This window comes from Dendrobates tinctorius, unplaced genomic scaffold, assembly GCF_039654945.1.
Source record: "Dendrobates tinctorius isolate UK_male_01 unplaced genomic scaffold, ASM3965494v1 ptg000059l, whole genome shotgun sequence".
Taxonomy (NCBI): domain Eukaryota; kingdom Metazoa; phylum Chordata; class Amphibia; order Anura; family Dendrobatidae; genus Dendrobates; species Dendrobates tinctorius.
Window position 1 is genome coordinate 22050001 of NW_027361727.1, and position 27419 is coordinate 22077419.

General features: G+C 45.0%; 1 protein-coding gene across 2 annotated transcripts in view; it reads left to right on the plus strand.

The window, feature by feature from the left end:
* TSPAN18 (tetraspanin 18) overlaps positions 1-27419 on the plus strand; it is a 105094-nt gene that overhangs the window by 29888 nt on the left and 47787 nt on the right. Inside the window, exon 2 of one of the 2 annotated variants that reach the window (XM_073578575.1) lies at positions 1460-1509. The exons of the other annotated variant lie outside the window; for it this stretch is intronic. The gene's annotated coding sequence lies outside the window, so the exon portion shown is untranslated. The remainder of the gene's footprint in view (positions 1-1459; positions 1510-27419) is intronic. 2 annotated transcript variants of the gene reach the window in all.

Genomic DNA, 27419 nt, shown 5'->3' on the forward strand with positions numbered 1-27419 from the left:
CCACCACTAGGGGGTGCTTACTGTATACTGATTTATCACTAAAGCGGATTGGTCACTAGAATTCACAATAGATGGCATAAATTATGTCTTAAACCTGATGAGGCTGGTGTACTTGCTTCTAAAATACATGGCTGGATAATCCTGTTGTTAAAATGAGCATTTTATGAGTCTAAATAGTGAAAGCTCTTGAGTCCAAATGTGTCTTGTTTGCACCTAGCCAGCCTGACGGCTGCAGCTTGTACTGAGGACTAGGGACACTGAGGAGCTGTCAATCAGGCTAAGTGGGGAGAGATGCAGCAGGGAGGAGGGACACTGAGGAGCTGTTAATCAGGCTAAGTATGTAGAGATGCAGGGAGGAGGGACACTGAGGAGCTGTCAATCAGGCTAAGTGGGGAGAGATGCAGCAGGGAGGAGGGACACTGAGGAGCTGTCAATCAGGCTAAGTGTGTAGAGATGCAGCAGCAGGGAGGAGGGACACTGAGGAGCTGTCAATCGGGCTAGGTAAGTGGAAATTATGTTCCAATTTCTAAAATGACTACATAGCCATTTTGACAGATTTTCACAGTAACTAAATCAGCCTCACCAGGTTTAAGATATCTGTTTTAACAATATGTACCTTTCATACTGTGAAATCTGGTGAATGATCTGCTTTAAAGTGGTTTTCCAGCTTTTTGTTAAGCCTAATTCCAGCCTCTGCCTAATCGGTAATCTCTAATCTGAGGGGTATTAATAAGCTGAGCCGGGTTTTTTGCTTTTTTGCTGTCTTGCATTTGGATAACTCCTTTTTAATTTTAATGTATCAATGGAATAAGCTTTTGGGCTCCCCCTAGTGGTGACTATAGGCAGCTAAAATCCTATAATTTCATTTTCTTTGGAGGCGATTTGGAGCGCTGTGACGGGGCGGAGGGGGGAATCCGGCACACACCATCAGTAGGAAGACTGAGGCAGTTTATGCTCCGCTTATTGTTTAGAACGGGGCTTGAAATGCGTCGTACTGTCTCGTATTAGGAGGTGATAGTGTAGTTCCCCTATAGGAGTCTCTTAAGAGCCAGATTGGAGATTTATGATGAAGAACGCCCTGATCTTCAACACCAGGTTTGTTCTTGTGCTGTGCATTGTGTTTAATATGATCGGTGTAGTACTTGACCTCCCCTGTGGGGGCGCTGCAGGGAAATTAAACTAGCTGATTGCTGGAGGGTAACTGGAATGAAATCCTGAGACCCCTCTAACATCCAGGGACTGACCATAGCACAAAAATGATTCCTGATGAATCTCCCACGTAATATCACAATGGGCCGTATATTGATTGCGCTCTCTCCCCCCGCTTCTTCCAAAGACATTTCCACGTATCCCCCTAGAAATAGCTGGTGACGCCGCTCCGCTGGACTAATCTGATGTGAAGTGTTGCGACTAATTGACCGATATGTTTAATTAATAACAGACACTTTCTGTCCTTCAGAAGAATCGGCAGCCGGACCCCCGCAGTGATCAAAGAAAATGTACAAAGCGGTAATTATGGCGCTCCACATTGGGGGGGGAGGCCGATCAGGGAGCTTTTATTGTTACATGTGATAATTGCAGCTTCTGTTTGTATCCCTGGTTAACCCCATCAGCGCCGCAGGGTATCCGTAGCCACACTCCAGACTGATACATTGTAGCAAACAACCAGAGAGATTTATCCAAAATGTATTAAAAGTTTCACTGGGTTTTGATTCTATCTATCTATCTATCTATCTATCTATCTATCTATCTATCTATCTATCTATCTATCTATCTATCCCAGAGAAAGTGAACCTTCTGCTTATTCAGCAGTGATCGTGTTGCACACGATATTTCCACGTCTTTTCTAACTGAGGAGGAAATGAACACTTTTGTTTTTGGGCCGTCTTGTCAGCGGGAGCACGGGAGTCCACTCAGCACTTTCCTTCCTGTTCTTCCTTCACATTCAGGGTTAAAAAAATAAAATAAAGTGTTTGTTCACACTGAGAACATGGCCTGTTCCTCCTCCAGAACATTCGCCTGAAGCCACATGTCTAGTAGTTAGTGATACATTGTTTTCTTGACAAATTCAAACATTAAGCCAAACTCTGACCCATTGATTTCGGTGACTGAGATCTTGTCCAAATAATGTGCAGAGATACAAAGCAAATAATTCTACTGACATCTGAGCACCGAGGACAAGTCAGCAATATGGCGTCCAGCAACAACACGGAACACCGCTGTGTTTGCTTAAAATATAACTAAACGTAAATTTATTTTTTTATTTTTTTTTTTTAGGATATTGGATCTCCTCAGACACCCAGTAGATCGGTCAGAGTCTGAAATTCTTACTGATTGCGCAAATTGTGAGCATGCGCTCAGTGGTGTATGGTGTATCAGTGATTGGTGGCTCTAAGGATCCAGACCCCCCCAATAATTTACAAGGCATTTAAGGAGCACCAGAATATCACAATCACATGAAGGTTTAGGTTGGAGCAGAACCTGGCCAGTGCACCTTGTAGCTGGGCGGATAAACCTGCCAGTGCACCTTGTAGCTGGGCGGATAAACCTGCCCAGTCCACCTTGTAGCTGGGAGGATAAACCTGCCCAGTGCACCTTGTAGCTGGGAGGATAAACCTGCCCGGTCCACCTTGCAGCTGGGAGGATAAACCTGCCCAGTGTACCTTGTAGCTGGGAGGATAAACCTGCCCAGTCCACCTTGTAGCTGGGAGGATAAACCTGCCCAGTCCACCTTGCAGCTAGGAGGATAAACCTGCCCAGTCCACCTTGTAGCTGGGAGGATAAACCTGCCCAGTCCACCTTGTAGCTGGGAGGATAAACCTGCCCAGTCCACCTTGTAGCTGGGAGGATAAACCTGCCCAGGCCACCTTGCAGCTGGGAGGATAAACCTGCCCAGTGCACCTTGCAGCTGGGAGGATAAACCTGCCCAGTGCACCTTGTAGCTGGGAGGATAAACCTGCCCAGGCCACCTTGCAGCTGGGAGGATAAACCTGCCCAGTCCACCTTGTAGCTGGGAGGATAAACCTGCCCAGTCCACCTTGCAGCTGGGAGGATAAACCTGCCCAGTCCACCTTGCAGCTGGGAGGATAAACCTGCCCAGTCCACCTTGCAGCTGGGAGGATAAACCTGCCCAGTCCACCTTGCAGCTGGGAGGATAAACCTGCCCAGTCCACCTTGCAGCTGGGAGGATAAACCTGCCCAGTCCACCTTGCAGCTGGGAGGATAAACCTGCCCAGGCCACCTTGTAGCTGGGAGGATAAACCTGCCCAGTCCACCTTGCAGCTGGGAGGATAAACCTGCCCAGTCCACCTTGTAGCTGGGAGGATAAACCTGCCCAGTCCACCTTGCAGCTGGGAGGATAAACCTGCCCAGTCCACCTTGCAGCTGGGAGGATAAACCTGCCCAGTCCACCTTGCAGCTGGGAGGATAAACCTGCCCAGTCCACCTTGTAGCTGGGAGGATAAACCTGCCCAGGCCACCTTGTAGCTGGGAGGATAAACCTGCCCAGTCCACCTTGCAGCTGGGAGGATAAACCTGCCCAGTCCACCTTGTAGCTGGGAGGATAAACCTGCCCAGTCCACCTTGTAGCTGGGAGGATAAACCTGCCCAGTCCACCTTGTAGCTGGGAGGATAAACCTGCCCAGTCCACTTTGTAGCTGGGAGGATAAACCTGCCCAGTCCCCCTTGTAGCTGGGAAGATAAACCTGCCCCAGTCTCTCATTCTGAGTCGGAGGGTTGGGATGATGCTTGCCTAGTGTTGGCCTGGGGTTCCTTGTATGATCAGGGTGGAATAACCCTTCTATCCTCTCGCCTTCATTGGGTGGCGATAATGAGCTTTTCTCTAGTCTGGGATAGATTGCGCCCATTCTCCACTAGTCACTAATTTCCATCTGCTCCATCGTTGTAAGGAGAATCTGGCTCCATCAGCCATGGTGACTGTCCCACTGCTGGCACCACATCAGATGCCCGCCGCTGTCACCGTGCCTGGCATCCCATGAAAACCAAACAAGTACAAGACCGGGCTGGGGAAGTACATGGGAAAGCGCTGGGGAGCATCTGGCAGAGAACATTCCTCCATCTGTTCTAGGATGAAATGTCTGGAACCTTCCATTCTTCATAATCTCTAACGCTGTTTGTGGACAGTGGAGGTGGAGAACCTTCTGAACCATTGGTGGCCAACTGGAAGCTACAGGTTCTCTCATGGTCCTCCCTTCTTCGGTCCATACAATATGTTCATACTGAATTTCGAAATTTGATTTCCAAACTGAATCCCATAGATGTGAACAGGAGCAAAGCTGCAGTACCAAGAACGTCCAGTACACAGAGAGCGGCGCTGTACTGGAAAAGTTGGGTGTAGCGGGGGTCACTTTACACTGGTGGCTGAGCTCCCTGATATTGGTAGGTCGGACTGACGCTAATCTAATGCGATCTTCTGGATACTTTTGATAGCCTGATTTTCATCACCACTAATGGACACTTTTTTGCTTATTTCTTAAATCTAAGTGGTTTACCGATAACTTTTCTGTTGCTTCCATGCATCTAAAGAAAAGACAAATCTGTTTTGAGCCCACGATTTTGTGCATGCAGCTCCCATGCTGACTTATGCGTTTCCATAGTTCCAGACAACCAACTGCTCCTGTATGTAGTCAGACCCAGCAATTGTGTTAGTTCCTTTTTCCACTCATTTTTTAATCATCTGTAGGTTAAATAGGAGGTGGTGGCATGGGAGCTGCGTACACAGAACGGTAAGATGTTTAATATAGGCAAAACATTTTTATATGAATGTGAGAATGGTGTCAGTAACTAATTTTTGAGGGATTTTCCTTTTTTTTTTTTTTTTTTTTTTTTTTCTGGGTGATTCGGATGGAGACTGAGAGACGGCTATTGGGCGTATGCCGACCTGATCGCAGTGATTGGCATTAATGCCTCAGCCACGCTGGATCGGGTCTCGCAGTCATTTGCAATTCTCCGAGTTGTGTCTTTCCCTTTGTCAGAGTATTTTACCTATTGTTTCGGGGGGATGTCTGGACGCACGACCTTTCCCTGCGCTCGTGGGAGCGCCGCCTTGGTTAACATCAGATTTCCTCTCTGTAAAGTCTCCAGGTTAATGCGGTTCCTGGAAGGTTTTTGGAAATCTAATTAGCTGTTCCTTTTCTATTCCAGATTCTGCCATACAGGGTAATGTTAGCTTTTTACTGGCAGAATCTCCTATGTCCTTTGTCCAAAATCTTAAAAAGAAACAAACACCCCCCCCCCCCAAATTCTCATGAGTCATCACAAGAAGGAATGTTCTGGTTAAAGAGACAGTCACAGTTATCAACCAACTTTTAAGAAAGTGGAACCCAAAAGCCCTAAAATGCCTAAAGTAACAATCCTCGCCCCGTCCAGGTCCAGTGCACCACCACTACTCAGGTCTAGGTGTTTGCTCTGCAGCGGTGATGTCTCAGAGCGCACATCACCACTGCAGACAGTCACTGAGCTCGGTGGCTCGTACCATCGGCCTTGGCACGGCTGCTGACCGCAGTGATTGGCTACAGCAGTGATTCATGTTGTCGATGTGACATCGCCGCCGCAGCCTAAACACCAAGAATAAGAGAGGCGGCACAGGACCGCAGGGAAGGGTCAGGACCTGCCGTGTATTGCTATTTTATGTATTTTAAAGAGTTTAGAGTCCACTTTCCTGAATATGGAAAACTCCTTTAAATGCATGTATTTGAGACTAAATATTTTTTTTGCAATTAAGCTTTATTAAAAATGTTGCACCGTTTGGCTTATTTGGCTTATGCAGGCTCTTTTGTTTCCCTGCACATTCAACTTTGATGTGGTCTTTGGTCACAAATCAGCTGATAGGAGCTCGGGGGGAAAAACCCCCCAGAAAAAACAGTTACAAACTCCCGCTCTCAGAACAAGCTTGTAAATTTGGAGAAGAACTTGTGCGCCCTTGTAAGGGAGGGACAGGACTGTAGTCGTGACCTGTATGCCGGTGGCAGCTGCGTCCAGTCCTTCCCCTACATGAAATAACCCTCCTTTTCTCGGCATACCTGCATCTCCAGATCCATCTTCACCCGGGCACTTCCCAGGCCATAACGGTTCCTCTTCTAGGCGACCCCCATCAATGGAGACACAGTCCGAGACAACTTTATCACTTTCTTTACTTAAGATTTCGCACGTTACATCCACTGTTGGTACATCATAACAACATTTTTTTGCTTCCTCATCTTTCCCTTGCTCGTTGTCACTTCTGTGCAGTACACGCCCGGACCGGACCGTACTAGACTGCTTCCCAGTTTCTTCCTGGCCTGACCTCGCTATAATGACATATCCATCAGCCCGTTTCGCCCTAGACATTATCCTTCAGCCCGTTTCGCCCCAGACATGAATTCATCAGTCACTATATACTAAGAGTGCCCTCCTCTAATGGCCCAAGAAGAATGCATTAGCTTACTCTAACTATATAGAAACAACAGACACATAATATTATACAATACACAATGGTAACACGTACATGTGGCAATACCACTAGAGACTTGCGATAATACATATTTCTTTGTAGCAGTACCGCAGACGTTAATACAGCAGTTTATACATGTAACATAGGAGGGATAACTCTGAGGGAAGGGAATAAGAAAACATCACATTTCACTTCCTTACACCCCCTCTGAAGAGTCCTGTGATTTCAGTTATGCAAAATGCATTTTAGTGCATGTTTTATCTTCCTGGAAGCTGCAGTTCCTGTTAGTCAGGGGTGACAGGGTTAACTGTAGGGTCGCCCATGATTGGGGAGGCTTAATAGGGAACCCATGTGTTAGTTCTTGGTTTGTAGTTGTTAGGGAGCAAGAGAGAAGGAAGGAAGGCTATCCTCATCGGGTGTGTGTGGGAGACGAGATGAGAAAAAGGGAGCAAGTCTCAGCAAAAGATCTTCAGTGGTGGCAGTTCGTCATCACAGGCAAGTTTGGGGCACTTAAGAAATGGAAAAGTTTAAGGAGGCAGTGGTGTTAGCCAGACCTGGAGGTCAGCCATGATGGAGCAGTCAGTAAGTTTGTAGCTAGTGCAAGAGCGCAGCAAGGGTGCGGTGGTCATGGCTAAACACATTGACCCTCATGGCTCTGTACCAGGAAGATGGAGTTACCCAATTAGTCCTGTTGTTCTTCTGTAATGTTCTCCACAAACATTCTGCCGCCGTCTGTGACCACCAAGAATTTGCCTCTGTATTGTGCAGAGAAAAAACACTGCTCCCTCCGTACAGAAGTTTTATCGTTAGTAAAAAAAAAAAACAAAAAACTTTATTTTTACAAACTTGTCTTATTTCCTCATCGTGAGTTTATAGGGGTCCGGCGCCGCACAAAAGCTGAACCTGAAGGTGTCCACTGCAGCAACACAACCACACGCACCCGGGGACCCTGTGTAAGGTGTTCAGGGGCGCGGATATAGGAGTTGGTCAGTTTCTCCCCTTACACCGGCGTAGTCTGTAAGACTTGGTTTCCCTACCGGAAGTAGACCCGTGGTGCAGACGAGAGGGCGCCTGAAGGTGGCCCAAGATGGTGTCCAGAAGTATGTGCCTAAATATGGGGACTACTAGTTAGCAGAGAAGGAAAACCGTTCATGGGAGTGGATGGCACCTGGGAGCGCCAAAATCTGCCCAGCTCACTGCAATGTCGGCCGAGTTAAGGATGTGCCCAGCAGCCAGGCCCAAGATTGGGAGGTGCGTGCCAGAGGAGGAGGGTGCGATGCAAAATGAAGTGCAGCCCACCAGGTGAAGAACGGCGAGCGCTGGAGGTAGTTCAATGACTACCAACATGGCTACCAATGCAGCTCCCCCAAGATCCTGAAAGAAGCCCCTCCCTCCCTACATGTGAGGCCAACATATAATTTATAAAGAGGACCCCTCGCTAGACCTCTTTTTTATGTCCAATTAGGATGGACACCTCCTTTTTAAAGGAAATTTTCACTAGATTTTTCATTTTTGCTTTCTCATGTGAGAGTACCATGATGTCGGGGCAGAGACCCTGATGCCAGCAATGTTTCACTTACTGGGCAGCTCGCTGAAGTTTTGATAACATCCCAGTTTTCTTTGCTGTAGATCAATCAGTTCTCTGAATGCTGAGCACTGTATAGCCCCGTCCACACCACTGTTTGACAGCTTTCTGTGTACACTGTGCATAGGCAGAAAGCTGCAAATCAGTGGTGGGGTGTGTGTGGTTGGGACTACCTGGCATCAGGATTACTAGTCCTGTAGTGAAAATCTCCTGCTGATAAAACGGTGATTTTATCAAAACTACAACAAGCAGCCCAATAAGTGACACATCGCTGGAATCGGGGTCTCTGCCCCTACATAATGTTGCTTTAAGATTAGGTAGCAAAAACCTAGTGACAGATTCCCTTTAAGGAATATCAACTGCTTCATATACTTCAATAAGGAGCCAGTTGGATCCAATACGACCAGTCAGATGACTCTTCTGTTCCTTGTTGGCTGTTTGGAGGTTTTTAATTATTTTCAGACTTTTTAAGTCTCGAATTCAGAAATGTTTTTGTCTGCTGATCCAAGAATCTAAGATTTGACCATCTGTATTTTTTCTTCAGTTTTTCTGCAGTTTGGCTTCTATGCAGGTGGTCTGGGGTCACATAAGGGTATATGGAAATTTAAAATAAATTCTGGGGGGGGGGGGGTTTATACAAAATGTCTCTTTTTAAAAAGAACAAAAAAAAACCCCAGACCCCCCCCCACCTAGCCATGGTGGTGGATTCTTAATCACTCTTTGATCCCCAACCCTAAAGAAGAAAGGAGAATAAATTCCCGCAATATTTTGTATAGAGGGGACAATGGACCTGTTTAGGATAAAAAAAATCAAAACTTTTCTTGTAACTTTCTGAACCTCAATCTGTGTATGACCTGATCACATTTGATATAGACGGCATGTTTCACATCTGATGTTTTTTATTCCGTGCACCCAAAGAGAGAAAACTACGGTCATTTTCATTCCCGTTTGGAGCTCATTCTCCTGGTACTATTTCTCCATAAGATAAAGGGAAGCATCAGCCATTAATTTAGCCCAAGGGATGGGTACAGGAAGGCCGGTGAGATACAGGAGGTGTCATCCAAACACGTTCATGGGGAAGAGATCTACATAGGTGTGTGTGGAGACATGGGGGTCAGTGGTGCTCTCATCCGCTGTCCCGGGTGTCTTTAGAAGACCGCATTGGACCAGGGCTCATACCACTGGACGCCTGCACTCCTTACCCGCGGGCTTAGGAAGCTCACTCAGTATACTGAGGTACAAGGCCAGGTGACTGTCCCAACCTGGGTTCTCCAAACATCTCCATGGGTTCAGTGATGGTCAGTGAAGCAAATCTGTATTCCTCTGGCTGGTACCATGGTTCCTTGACCACTGTCATGTAGAGTCTCTGGGGAAAAAAAGGCAGATCCCTCTTCTATAGTTCACAGCTCTTATTCAGGCCATTATCCACAGGTTTGGGGTAAGGTGGGAGGAGGTCATTTCTCATTGGTTGAGTGTGCAAATAATAATATGCACATTTTGTCCTTCAACGTTTGCAGAACAACAAGCTGCATGGACTGATACAATAGGCAGTCAGCAGGCATTCAACAAATCGACAAACATCAATTCAAGAGTCAACGTTCAGGCTCATATGAACAATAGCTTATGTCTCTTGACCTACTGAAAAATATACGTCTGGCCTAATTAAGAATAGATGCTGTGTTGTCGCAATAGGTTTATTAAAAAAAAAAAGTGTGTGCACATATAAATAAAAATAAGTTTTCAAGAATAGAAGTGTTTGGTTACTTTGCATTCTGTTAATTGATGAAAATAAACTTAACAGAAGAGAAATGTAAATCACGTGAATATTTGGTGACTGCCCTTTGACAAGTGCATTGGGGGAGTGTCAATGAATTTCTGATGCAGGGCCATGCCCCTAATGCACTTGGATTCAGAACTCAAATTTTTTTGTATATTTGTAAACGAAGCTTAAAAAAAGCTGCTATAAAAGAAAAAAATAATAATTTTTTTAAAATAATCTCCGTTAAATTTTTCTCGGTTTTTGTTTTGTCCTGTATGTGTGAATCCTGCCATTGTTGCAGTCCTGGGATAATTGTGCACAGCTGTCCTGGGATAATGGCGGTGCACCCGGAGTTATCCGGACTCGTCTCTCATTACGCCCTTGTCATTGTTACAAGTGAGAGTGAACCGCGCAGACATGAGCGCACCAGCGAGAGGCTGCGCCGCAGCTGTCTGTCCTCCATCACCTGTCATGTCCGTCACACGTGGAGGGCTCCCTGCACAATAATATCACGTTACAGACCCCCCTAATGTTTTTCAGTCATTGTATAAAGATGTAACCATCTGCGGGATTCCACCACTACTGGGAATACACTAAATGGTTTTTCATACTGGAAAGGTTCATTCTTACATGGGAAGTTGTTCATGACTAAGAAAACAAATATTAATTAACTACATTCTAAATGTTTGGCTCCGGAACAGAAACTTTCAGGTTATTAAATTGTTAAGTTTAAAGCGAGTTCCCAACGTAAATAATTCTGTGCTAATTTTTGTTTTGGACTCTGGTTATTACAGCTCTTCAAATTCCCTGCATGAAAAAAAAAATCTTATCTGTAGCCACCACTAGAGGGAGCTTGTGAGCTTAAAGGGAATCTGTCAGCAGGCTGTTTCCTACGTAATCTGAGCGCAGCTTAATGCAGGTACAGAGATCCTGATTTGGAGGGATGTATCACTTACTGGGTTCAGTTGTGATACAATCAGTTTACTCTGCTGCCGATCTCAAGATGCTGAGCCTTCTATAACCCCATCTACAACACTGATTATCAGCTGTCTGTCAACATATAGTGTACTCAAATAGCCATTTGGGGTAGGTTGCACCAGGAGGCACAAGATAACCTAATCACGTAGTGACAGTCTCCTCCTGATAAAACACTGATTTTATTGAAACAGCAACATATAGCCCAGTAAGTAAAACATCGCTGGAATCAGGGTCTCTGCTCCTACATCATGCTGCTCTCAGATTACATAACAAAAACCTTTTGGCAGGTTCTCTTTAATGCATAGTGTTTAATACATTAATCTCTGTAATAAGAACATGCAGTAAGCTCCTGAGCTCCCCCTAGTTGGGGTTGAAGGTAACCAATATCTTATTATTTGCCATATTTCTTCTAACACTTATAGAAACTTTTTTTTCCATTAAATTAAGGTTGGAGAAAATGCAAAGATGAATTAGAGCCCAAAATGCGTGGAATTGAATTCAATGGTGCAGAGTTGCAATGCCATATGCAACTTTTAGACTCCCAGGAGCAGGGCTGTTTTGGGAAGAAGGGGGCTATCTTATTTTTTAATCTTGGACAATCGCTTTTATTAACTTATATTACATGTACACAAACTTAGACCAATAAAGAAAGGAACTTGACTGATAAGACTTGATACTTGTGAAAAAAAAAATGAGTATGTGGAACCGCTAAGGGTTAATACACACCCCATATTCGGCAAGAAAGTTTAGAGGCTTATGAGGATGGGTGTAGTGAGAATGCCGGTGATTTCACAATAGGGAGTGAACATTTGATGGGGATGTATGGGAGAGAACGGGGTTACATCTGATTTTCATTAGTATCTATGTCCAGTGCTACGGGAATGAGTTGCGTTTTCCCAAGACGGCCTGGGAAAGTAAGCCGAAGACTCTCAGATCTGTGCAAGAAAAGAAAACTGATTAAACTCTAAGAATTGTTTTGTTTTGATCACGTTGCGTTCATGTTACTGTAAAATCCTGAAGCTGAAAACCATCATTCTTGTGTTTGCTCCTGAAGCCAAGTACAGATGGGGAGGATTTCACTCCATTATGGATCCTTTTGATAAAAACATCTGGGGATGGGCTGAGTGCGGCATGTCTGCCATGCTCTATATACGTACATGGCAATTATTGTAATTTTTTTTTAATTGTTTTCTTCTGTTTGATAGGAATTCAGAGCTGGTAATATCTGTCATCGGCAGCCTCGATGGTACAGAATCATTAAGTCTGTATGGCATAGCAGCAAAAATCTCCCCTACTGAGGATGCCGATAAAAAAAAAAAAAACTGCGTGGGAGGTGAAGGGGCTTGGTGGTATTTTTTTGACTTTTTTTTTTTTTTTTTTTTTTTAAACCCTTTCTGACCCATATGATTTGAAAAAAAAAAAACTGGCAACTGGCTGGTCCTCATTTTGCTGGATTCGTGCAATATCAAACTCCCCAAAAATTTGGATACCCCAAAATAGGCAAATTTTTGGAAATTCTACTCTAATTTCATCTTTCTTTTTTTTTTTAACAATCGATTTACTCATTCATACTTCTAGGCAGGGGTGGACATGCCATTGGTGCAATGGATCCCGAGAGGTAAAGGGGACATGAAAAACCTCAAAATCAGGTGGATTGTGCATTACGAGGAGCTATTGGACTGCAAAGGGCCCATATACAGTATTGTTCTTGTACAGGGGCCCTCATCTGTCTGTCTGCTCCTAAGCTTTAAGAGTCAGTGATAAGCGGCCATAAAGGAGCGTTTAGGAAGCAACCCAGGGGCAGACAAGGATGTCAGGTCTCCACCACAGCTCCAGCCGAAAACCTCCAATGGAGGATAGGAGCAATGAGAAAATGGAAAACGGTCTTAGGAGCGCAGAGAAGAGACTCTGACAAGAGATGGGTTTAAACCACAACGCGTTTCGATGGAGGATCCGTCTTCCACCCGATGAAGATGGCTCCTCCGTCGAAACGCGTTGTGGTTTAAACCCATCTCTTGTCTGAGTCTCTTCCCTGCGCTCCTAAGACCGTTTTCCATTTTCTCATTGCTCCTAAGCTTTGACTCCTTAATGTCACCGTTGGTCCTGGCCAAGTGTCTAAGGTTCCTCACTAGCAAATTCACGTTGACTGTCGTAAAGGAGTCGGGACCATTTCTTGGGTGCCATGTTGCCTCGAGCGTGCATGAATGAATAATCCCACCGGCGTCTTGCAGACACTCGCTCCTGATGAGGTGACGTAACGATGCACGCCGCCTGATTTTCAGGTTCACGTCAGGAGATTCTTCTAATTGTTCTCATTTGTCTTCGGGTAGAAAATTGGATCTGGCATTCTGCCATCCTTAACAGGGCCGTCTCCCCGGGGACAAGTGTGGTCTGAGGATAAGCAGTTATATAAATGCATTTAAAGGCTTAACACAACGGAGATTATGGGAAGGTAATAACATTCCTGCAGGCATCTGGATACAATTGGAATATAGAAGATAAAAAACATTCTAACAGTTACACATCGCCTATAGATCGGCGGCTGCAGCCAAAATATGTCTCCTGTAATGTCCATCACATTTTGTGGGCCAGAAGGTTTTTCCATAAACCTTCTCACCCAGTAAACCACAGACCCTGCAGGTACTGGTTTATAATGGTGGAAGGTCTGTCTTGATCACTCTGGTTCCCGGTCATGGTGATAGAAGTCATTGCAAGTGGTCTAAACAAAAAGTGGCCAGTTGTTATCACTTTGGTGATCTATTGGCTGGAGGTGACCATGGTGGCTGTCGGATCAACAAACGTTGCACTAATTAATAAGTCACATGAATATAAGAAACTTTTCTGCTTCTTTCTCCACTTATGAGCCACTTCTTATCCTGCCTTTAAGTCCTGAAAATGAGCTAGAAGCCAAATGGCTCACAATTAGACATCCGGCTCACCTAAGGTGTCTGCCGAGAAGTCTATAGAGAGACGAGATGGAAGGAGCGGAGCAAGAGAGTGACATACAGCTTTACATGTACATTTTTGGAAACGGCATAAAAAGAAATTATGCATCTAATTTTGTTTCACGATTGATTTTTCACTATATTAGAATGTGAACGAGACGTCCGTCATTCTCACCCGTCGTCACGACGTTTGGGAAGCCGCGCCGCTAGAGGTGATTGTTCCATAATGTCACAGCATGGAATGCGCTAAAGCCAGTGATGGAAGCCTCAGTCTCGGAACGCGACATCCACAATCCATTATTTCCGCACAGGTTGTGATTAGATCTGGAAAAGGTCAGAACTGTTTTGGCAGAACTCATTTTCAGTATTTGACGGAAACGTCTACAAAACGAGGCGTCCATGAATTTTCTGTGGGGGAGATGACAGTTGATAATACGAGGTCCTGTGATCGAGGCGCCGACGCACCGTCCCCTGGTGGAAATGTGGTGTTTTTTTTCTTTTTAAGTAATAAAGGAATTGTAATATTCACTGAGCACAAGAAGCAATGAAGTCTTGTAATAAAGAAACTCAACAAACGGACTCGTAAGTGTCCGCGATAATGTCATCTCGATAATAAGACGTAGGGAGGGAGCCATGTCATCTGGGGGTTGACTTAGGTTCTTCCTTGGCCCAGACCTCACAGCAATGTGCCCCCTGGTGCTATTATTACACCTCATCACCAAGCCATTCATTATTATTATTATTATACATTTGCTTATACAGCAACATCATTCCACAGCGCTTTGCAAACATTGTCTAATCCTTATACTCGTGGCATTTGTTCTGCTTTACCTTATCTTGTGGAGATTCATGTGACAGTCTGATTTATTCTGCAGCAGAATAGTGAGTGCAGCTCTGGAGTATAATACAGGAGGTAACTCAGGATCAGTAATGTAATGTATGTACACAGTGACTGCACCAGCAGAATAGTGAGTGCAGCTCTGGAGTATAATACAGGATGTAACTCAGGATCAGTAATGTAATGTATGTACACAGTGACTGTACCAGCAGAATAGTGAGTGCAGCTCTGGAGTATAATACAGGATGTAACTCAGGATCAGTAATGTATGTACACAGTGACTGCATCAGCAGAATAGTGAGTGCAGCTCTGGGGTATAATACAGGATGTAACTCAGGATCAGTAATGTATGTACACAGTGACTGTACCAGCAGAATAGTGAGTGCAGCTCTGGAGTATAATACAGGATGTAACTCAGGATCAGTAATGTAATGTATGTACACAGTGACTGCACCAGCAGAATAGTGAGTGCAGCTCTGGAGGATAATACAGGATGTGACTCAGGATCAGTAATGTAATGTATGTACACAGTGACTGCACCTGCAGAATAGTGAGTGCAGCTCTGGGATATAATACAGGAGGTAACTCAGGATCAGTAATGTAATGTATGTACACAGTGACTGCACCAGCAGAATAGTGAGTGCAGCTCTGGGATATAATACAGGATGTAACTCAGGATCAGTAATGTAATGTATGTACACAGTGACTGCTCCAGCAGAATAGTGAGTGCAGCTCTGGGATATAATACAGGATGTAACTCAGGATCAGTAATGTAATGTATGTACACAGTGACTGCACCAGCAGAATAGTGAGTGCAGCTCTGGAGGATAATACAGGATGTAACTCAGGATCAGTAATGTAATGTATGTACACCGTGACTGCACCTGCAGAATAGTGAGTGCAGCTCTGGAGTATAACACAGGATGTAACTCAGGATCAGTATAGGGTAAATAATTTGTTTTGCAAAGTGATGTAGATTTGTGTAAATGCTCCGGATGCCATTAGTGACTGCGCTCTGTTGCGCCCCCGCTGTTTGCGATGTGTCCTCTATACCATCATGGTTGCTCTGCCGTTTGGCCTTGGTGCAGACCTCGCTCTTGGTGACTGGTGGTGATGCTCTGACTCATTGTTGGATTGCATTTTACTATGTCTGCCTCCAGCCCTTTCATCTCTTCCATGCTTCCTTCCTTTTTCCTGTCTTGTGAATGTAGAAGAGGCTTCTTGGCAGTGAACGGTGCCCTGTGCATATAATCTTCTGGTGCCATCTCATTCTGCGCTCCGCCATTATTTAGCAACACAGGACGATGAAGGGGTTAAAGCCCCCACATGTGAAATCAGATCTCCAAACTCCTCATAGAAAGTTATTTCTGTGGAATGGTCCCATAGGATGTAGTCGGTCCACGGAGGGGCTCGTCATCCCCTCGACCAGCAGCAATAAATCATCATTACCGAGGTGGGATAGAAATATACTTGTACTGTAAATGAGAGTCAGATGGGGGAGCTGTCACTTTGGATTACGCCCTGTAGAAGCGTTGCCAGCTCTGCGCTCGGGTCGCTCCTCGGAGTCAGGCTCGGCCCTTCCTGTGGAATTCGCGGGCTCTGAAGCACTTGGGGGGTTTCGACTAATTTTCAGCGTGGTTTGCGCCCCAACGCGCGCTCCGCTTCCTCTTCACTTCCCAACTTACAAACTTCACAGAAATGTTGTTTTTTTTTTTTTACTTCTTTCAAGATTTCCCAACAATACTTCCTGTCTTGTTATCCGAACGCCCTACATATACGGACCCTCCCAGCGTCTGTGCCCGCTATGTCCCATGGTGGGGCGAGAGGACCACTTAAGGAGACTAGTCTTTGGCTCCATTTTGCTTTGTCAAAAAGTGCGGTCTCTGCAGCTTCGGAGCCCCTCATGGCGGCGATTGTGGGACATGTAATACTTTGTCGCCTAACATAAAAAGCAAAGTTTTGGCGGACTTTTGGCCCCATATGCGGCACATAAAGTCCTGGGTTATGTGCACATTGTGTCTTCAGACACTTTCTTACCTACGTCGTTTTTTTTTTCTGTAGCGCCTTTTCTGACGACTTTTTTTTTTTCTTTTAATTCCATCCGAAGAACAGAGCGGTCATTTTCTTTAGATGCTTCTTGGCTTTCCAAGTCTTAAGTGGTTAAAAAGTAGAAACCATAGATGGTGCACAAAAATCACTGACATTTATTCTTTCTTTTCGGTGCTTTTTTTTTTTTTTTAAAGCGCTTTTTCAGGAGGGATCAGTCAAAATCCCCCTGAAAAAGCCTTCATGTGCACATGGCAGTAACTTAACAGTGATTTGTTAAGTATTTTGAAATGAGACTCTATTATCTTCTGTACGATCCTGGAATGATCAGCAGGGGCCATGAGGAGTTAATCTGCCGCTTGGTTTCATTACACTTTAGACAGAGGGGGGAGGCTCCTGCTGCAGCTAGTTATCTTACAGCCAGGCAACAGATCACTGAGGAGGCAGGTGACATCCTTGATCTCCTGAGACATGGAGGAGATTTCGTTATTTGAAGCATTTATTGTAGGATGAGGCTTAATAGGATTGAAGGAATTGCTGGGAGACTTTATATATATATATATATATATATATATATATATATATATATATATATATATATACACTCACTGGCCACTTTATTAGGTACACCTGTCCAACTGTGTGTTAAGACTTAATTTCTAATCAGCCAATCACATGGCGGCAACTCAGTGCATTTAGGCATGTAGACATGGTCAAGACAATCTCCTGCAGTTCAAACCGAGCATCAGTATGGGGAAGAAAGGTGATTTGAGTGCCTTTGAACGTGGCATGATTGTTGGTGCCAGAAGGGCTGGTCTGAGAATTTCAGAAACTGCTGATCTACTGGGATTTTCACGCACAACCATCTCTAGGGTTTACAGAGAATGGTCCGAAAAAGAAAAAAAATCCAGTGAGCGGCAGTTCTGTGGCCGGAAATGCCATGTTGATGCCAGAGGTCAGAGGAGAATGGGCAGACTGGTTCGAGCTGATAGAAAGGCAACAGTGACTCAAATTGCCACCCGTTACAACCAAGGTAGGCAGAAGAGCATCTCTGAACGCACAGTGCGTCGAACTTTGAGGCAGATGGGCTACAGCAGCAGAAGACCACACTGGGTACCACTCCTCTCAGCTAAGAACAGGAAACTGAGGCTACAATTTGCACAAGCTCATCGAAATTGGACAGTAGAAGATTGGAAAAACGTTGCCTGGTCTGATGAGTCTCGATTTCTGCTGCGACATTCGGATGGTAGGGTCAGAATTTGGCGTAAACAACATGAAAGCATGGATCCATCCTGCCTTGTATCAACGGTTCAGGCTGGTGGTGGTGGTGTCATGGTGTGGGGAATTTTTTCTGGGCACTCTTTGGGCCCCTTGGTACCAATTGAGCATCGTTGCAACGCCACAGCCTACCTGAGTATTGTTGCTGACCATGTCCATCCCTTTATGACCACAATGTACCCAACATCTGATGGCTACTTTCAGCAGGATAATGCGCCATGTCATAAAGCTCGAATCATCTCAGATTGGTTTCTTGAGCATGACAATGAGTTCACTGTACTCAAATGGCCTCCTCAGTCACCAGATCTCAATCCAATAGAGCATCTTTGGGATGTGGTGGAACGGGAGATTCGCATCAGGGATGTGCAGCCGACAAATCTGCGCCAACTGTGTGATGCCATCATGTCAATATGGTCCAAAATCTCTGAGGAATGCTTCCAGCACCTTGTTGAATCTCTGCCACGAAGAATTGAGGCAGTTCTGAAGGCAAAAGGGGGTCCAACCCCTTACTAGCATGGTGTACCTAATAAAGTGGCCAGTGAGTGTGTGTGTGTGTGTATATATATATATATATATATATATATATATATATATATATATATATATATATATAATATTTATTGACCTTGTTTAGTGTGCCGGACACTGACCGTCCACAAAGGTGTGAGATTGTTGGCAGATCCTTTGGGATCTGTCAACAGATGGTTTGACGTCTATGAGCTGTGTGAACATTCGCTCCATCTGCACCATTATAGTCTGTGGTCCTGTCAGTGCATACCCTCGAATCCCGGTATATGGGGGGTTCGGATGTAAGCCCCCGTCTGAACCAGTGAGCGGGTGCCAGAATGCAGTGTGACAGCGCCATTCCACATGATATAATTTAGGAAAACCTTAAAAATCATTTGTCAAAACTCAGAAAAATATCTGCTGCTTTTCGCATAGCGCCTCCCTTGTGCAAAGGCCATGTCTGGTACTGCAACTCAACCCCGTTCACATCAATGCGGCTGAGTTGTAATACCAGACACAGACCAAGGGCAGTGGTGGCGCTGTTTTGGAAATAAAAAAAAAAAAAAAGACAAAAAACATTCCTCTAATTCTGGAGACGGGCATTCATTTTGTTGGTTTTAGTTGAGTCTTTATTTCTGTTTTTAGGTTTTTCTGTCATTTTCCGAGTGGATAATTTATAGCTGACGCGTTTCTCCTAGTCGATAATGGCAGCGTCCGGACGGCGTTGTTTAATGTCATGGTGAAATCTGTAATTTTCTCAAGCGATAATATGAAAAACTCTCACGATGGGGGGGATATAATTCTTAAAGGTATAATTCAGGTTTACTTTTCCCTACACTCCTCTGTGATTAAGACTGGAGCTATAAAATCATCCTTTGATCAGAGGTAGAGCCTGAAGCTTTGGGCTCTGGTACGAGAGTTTGTTCTGAGTCCACCATGTATTGACTGCTTCTCCTGAAACACTCTGTGCTGCTGGTAGCCCTGCTTCTACAATAACCTTTCATTGCAGTCTGTCTGTCACAGCTCCCCTTGTTCCTACATCTTACCCACTTGTCCTATAGATCTCTGTCCTTACTAGCAGAAGTAGCCTGGTCACTGCCTCCAGGAGGGTCAGCACACTCCTCTCCTGCTGCTGTGACCTTGGTCCTAAATGTGTGAAATTAAGCTTAAAAAAAGATTAAAAAAATTAGTAACTTTTACTCCATCAGTCAGATGATGTTTAGTTTCACAGCAGGCTGTAAAGTGAAATATTGGACTTGTATCTGATATGCTGACCTCTAGTGGTCAGTCTGCAAAATAATATAGAATGCAATCCATGTTGTTGTTTTTTCCCCCCAGCAGTATTGCAGCCTCCTATATCAGGAGCACAATTTGTAATTGTTGGTTTCTTGCAGCAGAGACGTCCCCGTCTGCATGTGAATAGGATGCAAATGAAATAATCCAATTGTGTGTCCACGCGGCAGCGCTTGAGCTACGCGATGTTCTTGAGTCCAGACACGTCGGGCGGGAGCCGGCTCGCTGTCTGGGACAGACCCGTTTCTGCATGGCTAAAAGGACCGCGTCTTGTGACATCCGTCCCCCTGATGTAAATGGCGCCGACATTATTTTGTTCTCGCGTTGCGGATTCTGGGAAAAAGGTCACGGACCCCAACGTTCCGCTACAGCATCGAAGGCGCAGATGTAAGCGCTGGTCTGACGGTGGCCAGGATCTCTGGATGGGAACGTGCCGCTACCCCCTAATCCCAACCAGATTCAACACATTACAAGATAGCAGCGGTGGTCGGTCTCCTAGGCAACGGGCTGTAAACAAAAGTGTTAATACTTTATGAGCAGGGGAATAATCCTTATAAAGGGGCACTGTCCTGTATAGGGGTAATGTAGAGGAACCATTCCAGTCCTACATTGGGAGATGTCAGGTGGTCTTTTAAGAAGCGCAGTGACTGGCACCATAGGGGGGCGCTATGACCTTCTCTGAGGGTATAGTTTGCTGCCAGGGGTGCGGTACTGTCAGTCTTTTTGCTTATAAAAATGTAGGACTGTATAGGAGACTTGTCTCACACATGAGGGATTTTCTCCAGAAGCTTGTGAGCGCGATGACGGGCAGAGTACTGGCAAGTGGCCACACACTGGTCCTGAGGAGCCCTGCGCTGGCTCTGGCCGCTCCGGACATTACTGCACCAGGGCACCTGCGCTGTCAGAAGACAATCTGATGACTGTGTGGCATCCCAGTGTGGCAGCCACATCATGTTCTGTCTCTGTTTTTCAGGAGCTCGTTGGAGGTCTCCCCCCTGGACAGTAGCCGGGGTCCAAACCTGAGATCTGTGCTGAGGTGATGCCTAAAGTATCTGATCAGGGCGCACATACAGTACAGACCAAAAGTTTGGACACACCTTCTCATTCAAAGCGTTTTCTTTATTTTCATGACTATGAAAATTGTAGATTCACTCTGAAGGCATCAAAACTATGAATTACCACATGTGGAATTATATAATTAACAAAAAAGTGTGAAACAACTGAAAATACTGTATCTCTTACATTCTAGGTTCTTCAAAGTAGCCACCTTTTGCTTTGATTACTGCTTTGCACACTCTTGGCATTCTCTTGATGAGCTTCAAGAGGTAGTCACCGGAAATGGTTTTCACTTCACAGGTGTGCCCTGTCAGGTTTAATAAGTGGGATTTCTTGCCTTATAAATGGGGTTGGGACCACAGCATCTTGCAGCGGCATGCTATTCCATCCGGTTTGCGTTTAGTTGGACCATCATTTATTTTTCAACAGGACAATGACCCCAAACACACCTCCAGGCTGTGTAAGGGCTATTTGACCAAGAAAGAGAGTGATGGGGTGCTACACCAGATGACCTGGCCTCCACAGTCACCAGACCTGAACCCAATCGAGATGGTTTGGGTTGAGATGGACCGCAGAGTGAAGGCAAAAAGGGCCAACAAGTGCTAAGCATCTCTGGGAACTTCTTCAAGACTGTTGGAAGACCATTTCCGGTGACTACCTCTTGAAGCTCATCAAGAGAATGCCAAGAGTGTGCAAAGCAGTAATCAAAGCAAAAGGTGGCTACTTTGAAGAACCTAGAATATAAGACATATTTTCAGTTGTTTCACACTTTTTTGTTCATTATATAATTCCACATGTGGTAATTCATAGTTTTGATGCCTTCAGAGTGAATCTACAATTTTCATAGTCATGAAAAAAAAGAAAACTCTTTGAATGAGAAGGTGTGTCCAAACTTTTGGTCTGTACTGTATCCCCACATGCACAGTACAATCTGTGCCTGCTATTGGAAACAGTCAGCAAGTCTCATGTCAGACACACCCAGTGACTGCACCAGCAGAATAGTGTGTGCAGCTCTGGGGTATAATATAGGATGTAACTCAGGATCAGTAATGTAATGTATTCACACAGTGACTGCACCAGCAGAATAGTGAGTGCAGCTCTGGAGTATAATACAGGAAGTAACTCAGAATCAGTAATGTAATGCATGTACACAGTGACTGCACCAGCAGAATAGTGAGTGCAGCTCTGAGGTATAATAGAGGAGGTAACTCAGGATCAGTAATGTATGTACACAGTGACTGCACCAGCAGAATAGTGAGTGCAGCTCTGGAGTATAATACAGGATGTAACGCAGGATCAGTAATGTTATGTAAGTACACAGTGACTGCACCAGCAGAATAGTGAGTGCAGCTCTAGGGTATAATACAGGAGGTAACTCAGGATCAGTAATGTAATGTATGTACACAGTGACTGCACCAGCAGAATAATGAGTGCAGCTCTGGAGTATAATATATGAGGTAACTCAGGATCAGTAATGTGTTGTGAACTCATTTTCTGCTCCACCAGTTGAGAGTTCTCCTTCCGTTCTCCCTCTGGTGGTGACAGGAGGTAGTGAGGTTGGTTTAATTGGTAGTGATCTGCCACCTGATGAGGAGGATAACGATTGGATCTCTGGAGTATCAGACAGGATATAAGACAGCCGACGCCCTATCCTGGTGCTGGTGATTCAGTCTGCTTCTCAGGTCTTGGACTTCAGCTCTGTTCCAGTCTTCTCAAGTTAAGTTTGTTTTTGCTATTGTTCACACTTGCTCTTGTTGGTCAATTCAGTTTTTTGTGGTCAGCCAACCCCTGCTGGGGTTGTGCTGAATTTCCATTCCTATTTATCTGTATTTGCCCTTCTGTCCCTTATTAGATTGGCCTCTTTTTGCTCTGTCTCAGAATATTTCAGAGTGCTGATATAGTGGGAGACGTCTAGTGACTTCAGGGTTAATTTTGCTATCAGTTGTGTTGGACATTTTTATAGGGTTTTTGGCAGATTGCAGACAGTGTCTTTCCTTTCCTGTCCTTTCTAGTTAGTCAGGCCCCATCGTTTGCTCAGCCTATTTTTCTGCCTTTGTTTGTGTTTTCATCTTGTTTCACCGTCAATACATGTGGGGGGCTGTCTTTCCTTTGGGGTCCGCTCTGGGGCAGTTAGTTTTCCTCTTTTCCTGCTCTAGGCTTATGTAGCTCTCCGGTTGTGACGAGGCATCTAGGATCATCGTAGGAACGCTCCACGACTGCTGCTAGTTGTGTGGTAAGATCAGGGATCTGCAATCTGCATAGTTACCAACCACTCTGGTTTTCTGAGACTTGGCTTGTGTTGTTTTTTCCTCCTCGGTGACCCATTCATAACAGTAATGTATGTACACAGTGACTGCACCAGCAGAATAGTGAGTGCAGCTCTGGAGTATAATACAGGATGTAACTCGGGATCAGTACAATGTTTGTACACAGTGACTCAACAGCAAATACTTTCTTCACATCCATATAATACACTATAGGAACAGAAAAGCGCAAATAGGGTCTTATCCGGGTTAATATTAAAAAATATATAAGAAATCCACTCACCTGTTGTAGGAGAGATCAGGCAGATAGGATTAGTAGTCAGCTGCTGCACGTCCAATGGTCAAACAAGTGACCGCTAATATTCAATTCTTATGGAACTTATTTTTGGACTTCCATGCGCTGCTCGACAAAATACAGGCTTCAAATTATGATAGAAGATTAATCATTTATTCCCAACGCGTTTCGAAGTAAGAGCTACTTCTTCCTCAGGGGATGACAAACACATCCATAGTTAACACCAAAATTATTACTTTTTTATTTATTTTTTTTAAAAGCGGCATCCGCTCACCCCATCAGGCAGGTTTACTGTCGTGACTTGCTCATCCGCTCAGATCCTGGAGGCTTTTCCCGTCCATTACATTAGGTCTCCCTCACATTGTACAGCTCTTGCCATTATTGGATTTGGGCCTGTGGCCGTCACACACGCGTCAGACTTTTCCGAACTGTCACTATTAATTGTCAGAGCACAAAGCATAAAACGAGTGCACTGATAACCGCACAGGTCCGGAGTCATCGGCAAGGCCTTCAGCGGCAGGTAACAGGAGTGTGAGCAGTGAAGTGAAGTAAAAATGTCGCTCTTTACTGTAATTTTTGATGCTTTTTTGTCTTTAATGATGCTGAATGCAGTTTTTTTTGCCAGGACTCGCAAAAAAAATAAAAAGTTTGTGGGGGAATTTTCCCATTGAATTTCGGTACAGAAAATGCATAAAGGATTCAATGTGAAGAAGAAGTGGTGCTTTCCCCTAAGTGATGAGAGCATCTTTAAAGGGATACTAAATCTTGAGATTAAAGGGGGTTGTTCCATCTTGGAAATGTATGGCATATTCTCAGGATGTCACATTATTGTCTGATTTTATGTGGTCTAACTGTTGAAGAAACCCACATATGTCCTGAGAACTGGGCTCCGTTTTCCCCTGTTGGGAATGGGGTTACTATTAAAGTGATCATTCCGTTAGAGGATATCAGGTCAGGGTAACCCCTTGTAGCCAGGGCGGGTACCCGAGTCTTGAAATAGCCTCTTTTTCTTGCAGAAATGAAAATGACTTGGACTTTTTTTTTTTTTTTTAAGATGACTGGGTGCACACGTCACAAAGTATAGTTATTAGCAGGGTTGGACTGGCCCACCAGGGAACCGGAGAATCCTCTGGTGGGCCCTAGATTCTTCTTTAGGAGAATTCATAGTGCAAATCTTGCAGCTGCCATGGGGCTCTTGAGTGGGGGAGAAAAGTGGGCCCCCAGAATCAAATCCTCTGGTGGGCCCCCAGAATCAAATCCTCTGGTGGGCCCCCAGAATCAAATCCTCTGGTGGGCCCCCAGAATCAAATCCTCTGGTGGGCCGCCAGAATCAAATCCCCTGGTGGGCCCCCAGAATCAAATCCTCTGGTGGGCCCCCAGAATCAAATCCTCTGGTGGGCCCCCAGAATCAAATCCTCTGGTGGGCCCCCAGAATCAAATCCTCTGGTGGGCCCCCAGAACCAAATCCTCTGGTGGGCCCGATGTTCTTCAGTCTGACACTGGTCATTAGCCATCCATAGATTTTACTTAAAGGGGTTGTCCTATTTACAGAAGGAATGGTGGGCATTCTTTTTTATCCCAGAAAGTCTTGTACTGGAGAAATGTGTGACCGTCCCCATAGCTTTTCAGGTGCCGGTGAGACTGTTAACAGGTCCTCATGTATATGGTCCAGGTTCACGGCCAGATGGTTCTTTTCCTTTCTTCAGCTAAAAATGATGACCTCATGAAAGCCGAAGCCCTGCAAACGTAAAGGAATAATGGTCTCATAAATGAGATTTAGAAGAAGTTTGAAAAGATTGAGAGTCCTGGGTGAGTTATCGGAGACGTCTGAAAATGTCCAGAGCAAAGTGTTCTTCTCCGATGTGACAGATTGCGGAGTCGCGGCCAGCTTCTACGTCTTGGTCACATACGTTAGAGAAAGCGCAGCCAGCTGGCCTCATGACAGACATAACAAATCCTCTCGTTTTCAGAGGGGAAAATAACTTGCTGGTGCAGGGAATTATTATCCTGGACAATTTAATCCACTCCGTGACTCGTCTGAAGGATACGTGTTGCATCGAAGGAATTTTTCACCGCTTAAGGAGGAGAAGCTGCCGCTCGTTTCAAATCTGGTATCAATTTATGTCTCTGGGACAATGGCCGATCCATCACTGTTAGCTGAATATTCTCTTGCCATAGAGACTTTGGGTTATTGAGATGAGACGGATCAGAGCTCAGCAGGAGGATCGATGAACAAGATGTTATTAAGACCATGCCGCCAGTCGTATCACCAACTCTACCCACTTAGAAGAAGAAGCTTTCGGCTCAGAGCTGTCATCGCAAATGAAAAAAGTGATAGAAATCTAATGCACCTTAAGGTGGGATCTTTCTGTGAACTTCTCCTTATCAGCCTTTCAATGGAGGTTGATGGACCGTCATAGGCTTTTGATGCTGGAACAATCTAAATTGGTCATTCGCATTGAGGTCTGTGTTGTTTTGCAATGGTTAAAGGTGAACATAGGCCTTGATGTCCCCCCCCCCCAACATCATCAGCTGGCAGATTATGGGGGTTTACTGGTGAAAGCATAGTGGTTACACACTGTATTGAGGCACAAGGCTTGGCAGTTATACATCATTTTGAGGCACAGAACTTTATTAGAGATTTATTGCTTACTCAAAGTATAGATGCACAGGGCTTGGTGGTTACACACAGTATAGATGCACAGAGCTTGGTGGTTACACACAGTATAGATGCACAGAGCTTGGTGGTTACACACAGTAGAGATGCACAGAGCTTGGTGGTTACACACAGTATAGGTGCACATAGCTTGGTGGTTACACACAGTATAGATGCACAGAGCTTGGTGGTTACACACAGTATAGATGCACAGAGCTTGGTGGTTACACACAGTATAGATGCACAGAGCTTGGTGGTTACACACAGTATAGATGCACAGAGCTTGGTGGTTACACACAGTAGAGATGCACAGAGCTTGGTGGTTACACACAGTATAGGTGCACATAGCTTGGTGGTTACACACAGTATAGATGCACAGAGCTTGGTGGTTACACACAGTATAGATGCACAGAGCTTGGTGGTTACACACAGTATAGATGCACAGAGCTTGGTGGTTACACACAGTAGAGATGCACAGAGCTTGGTGGTTACACACAGTAGAGATGCACAGAGCTTGGTGGTTACACACAGTAGAGATGCACAGAGCTTGGTGGTTACACACAGTAGAGATGCACAGAGCTTGGTGGTTACACACAGTAGAGATGCACAGAGCTTGGTGGTTACATACAGTATAGATGCACAGAGCTTGGTGGTTACACACAGTAGAGATGCACAGAGCTTGATGGTTACACACAGTAGAGATGCACAGAGCTTGGTGGTTACACACAGTAGAGATGCACAGAGCTTGGTGGTTACACACAGTAGAGATGCACAGAGCTTGGTGGTTACATACAGTATAGATGCACAGAGCTTGGTGGTTACACACAGTAGAGATGCACAGAGCTTGGTGGTTACACACAGTAGAGATGCACAGAGCTTGGTGGTTACACACAGTAGAGATGCACAGAGCTTGGTGGTTACACACAGTAGAGATGCACAGAGCTTGGTGGTTACACACAGTAGAGATGCACAGAGCTTAGTGGTTACACACAGTAGAGATGCACAGAGCTTGGTGGTTACACACAGTAGAGATGCACAGAGCTTGGTGGTTACACACAGTAGAGATGCACAGAGCTTGGTGGTTACACACAGTATAGATGCACAGAGCTTGGTGGTCACACACAGTATAGGTGCACATAGCTTGGTGGTTACACACAGTATAGATGCACAGAGCTTGGTGGTTACATACAGTAGAGATGCACAGAGCTTGGTGGTTACATACAGTATAGATGCACAGAGCTTAGTGGTTACACACAGTATAGATGCACAGAGCTTGGTGGTTACAGTATAGATGCACAGAGCTTGGTGGTTACACACAGTATAGATGCACAGAGCTTGGTGGTTACACACAGTATAGATGCACAGAGCTTGGTGGTTACACACAGTATAGATGCACAGAGCTTGGTGGTTACACACAGTATAGCTGCACAGAGCTTGGTGGTTACACACAGTATAGATGCATACAGCT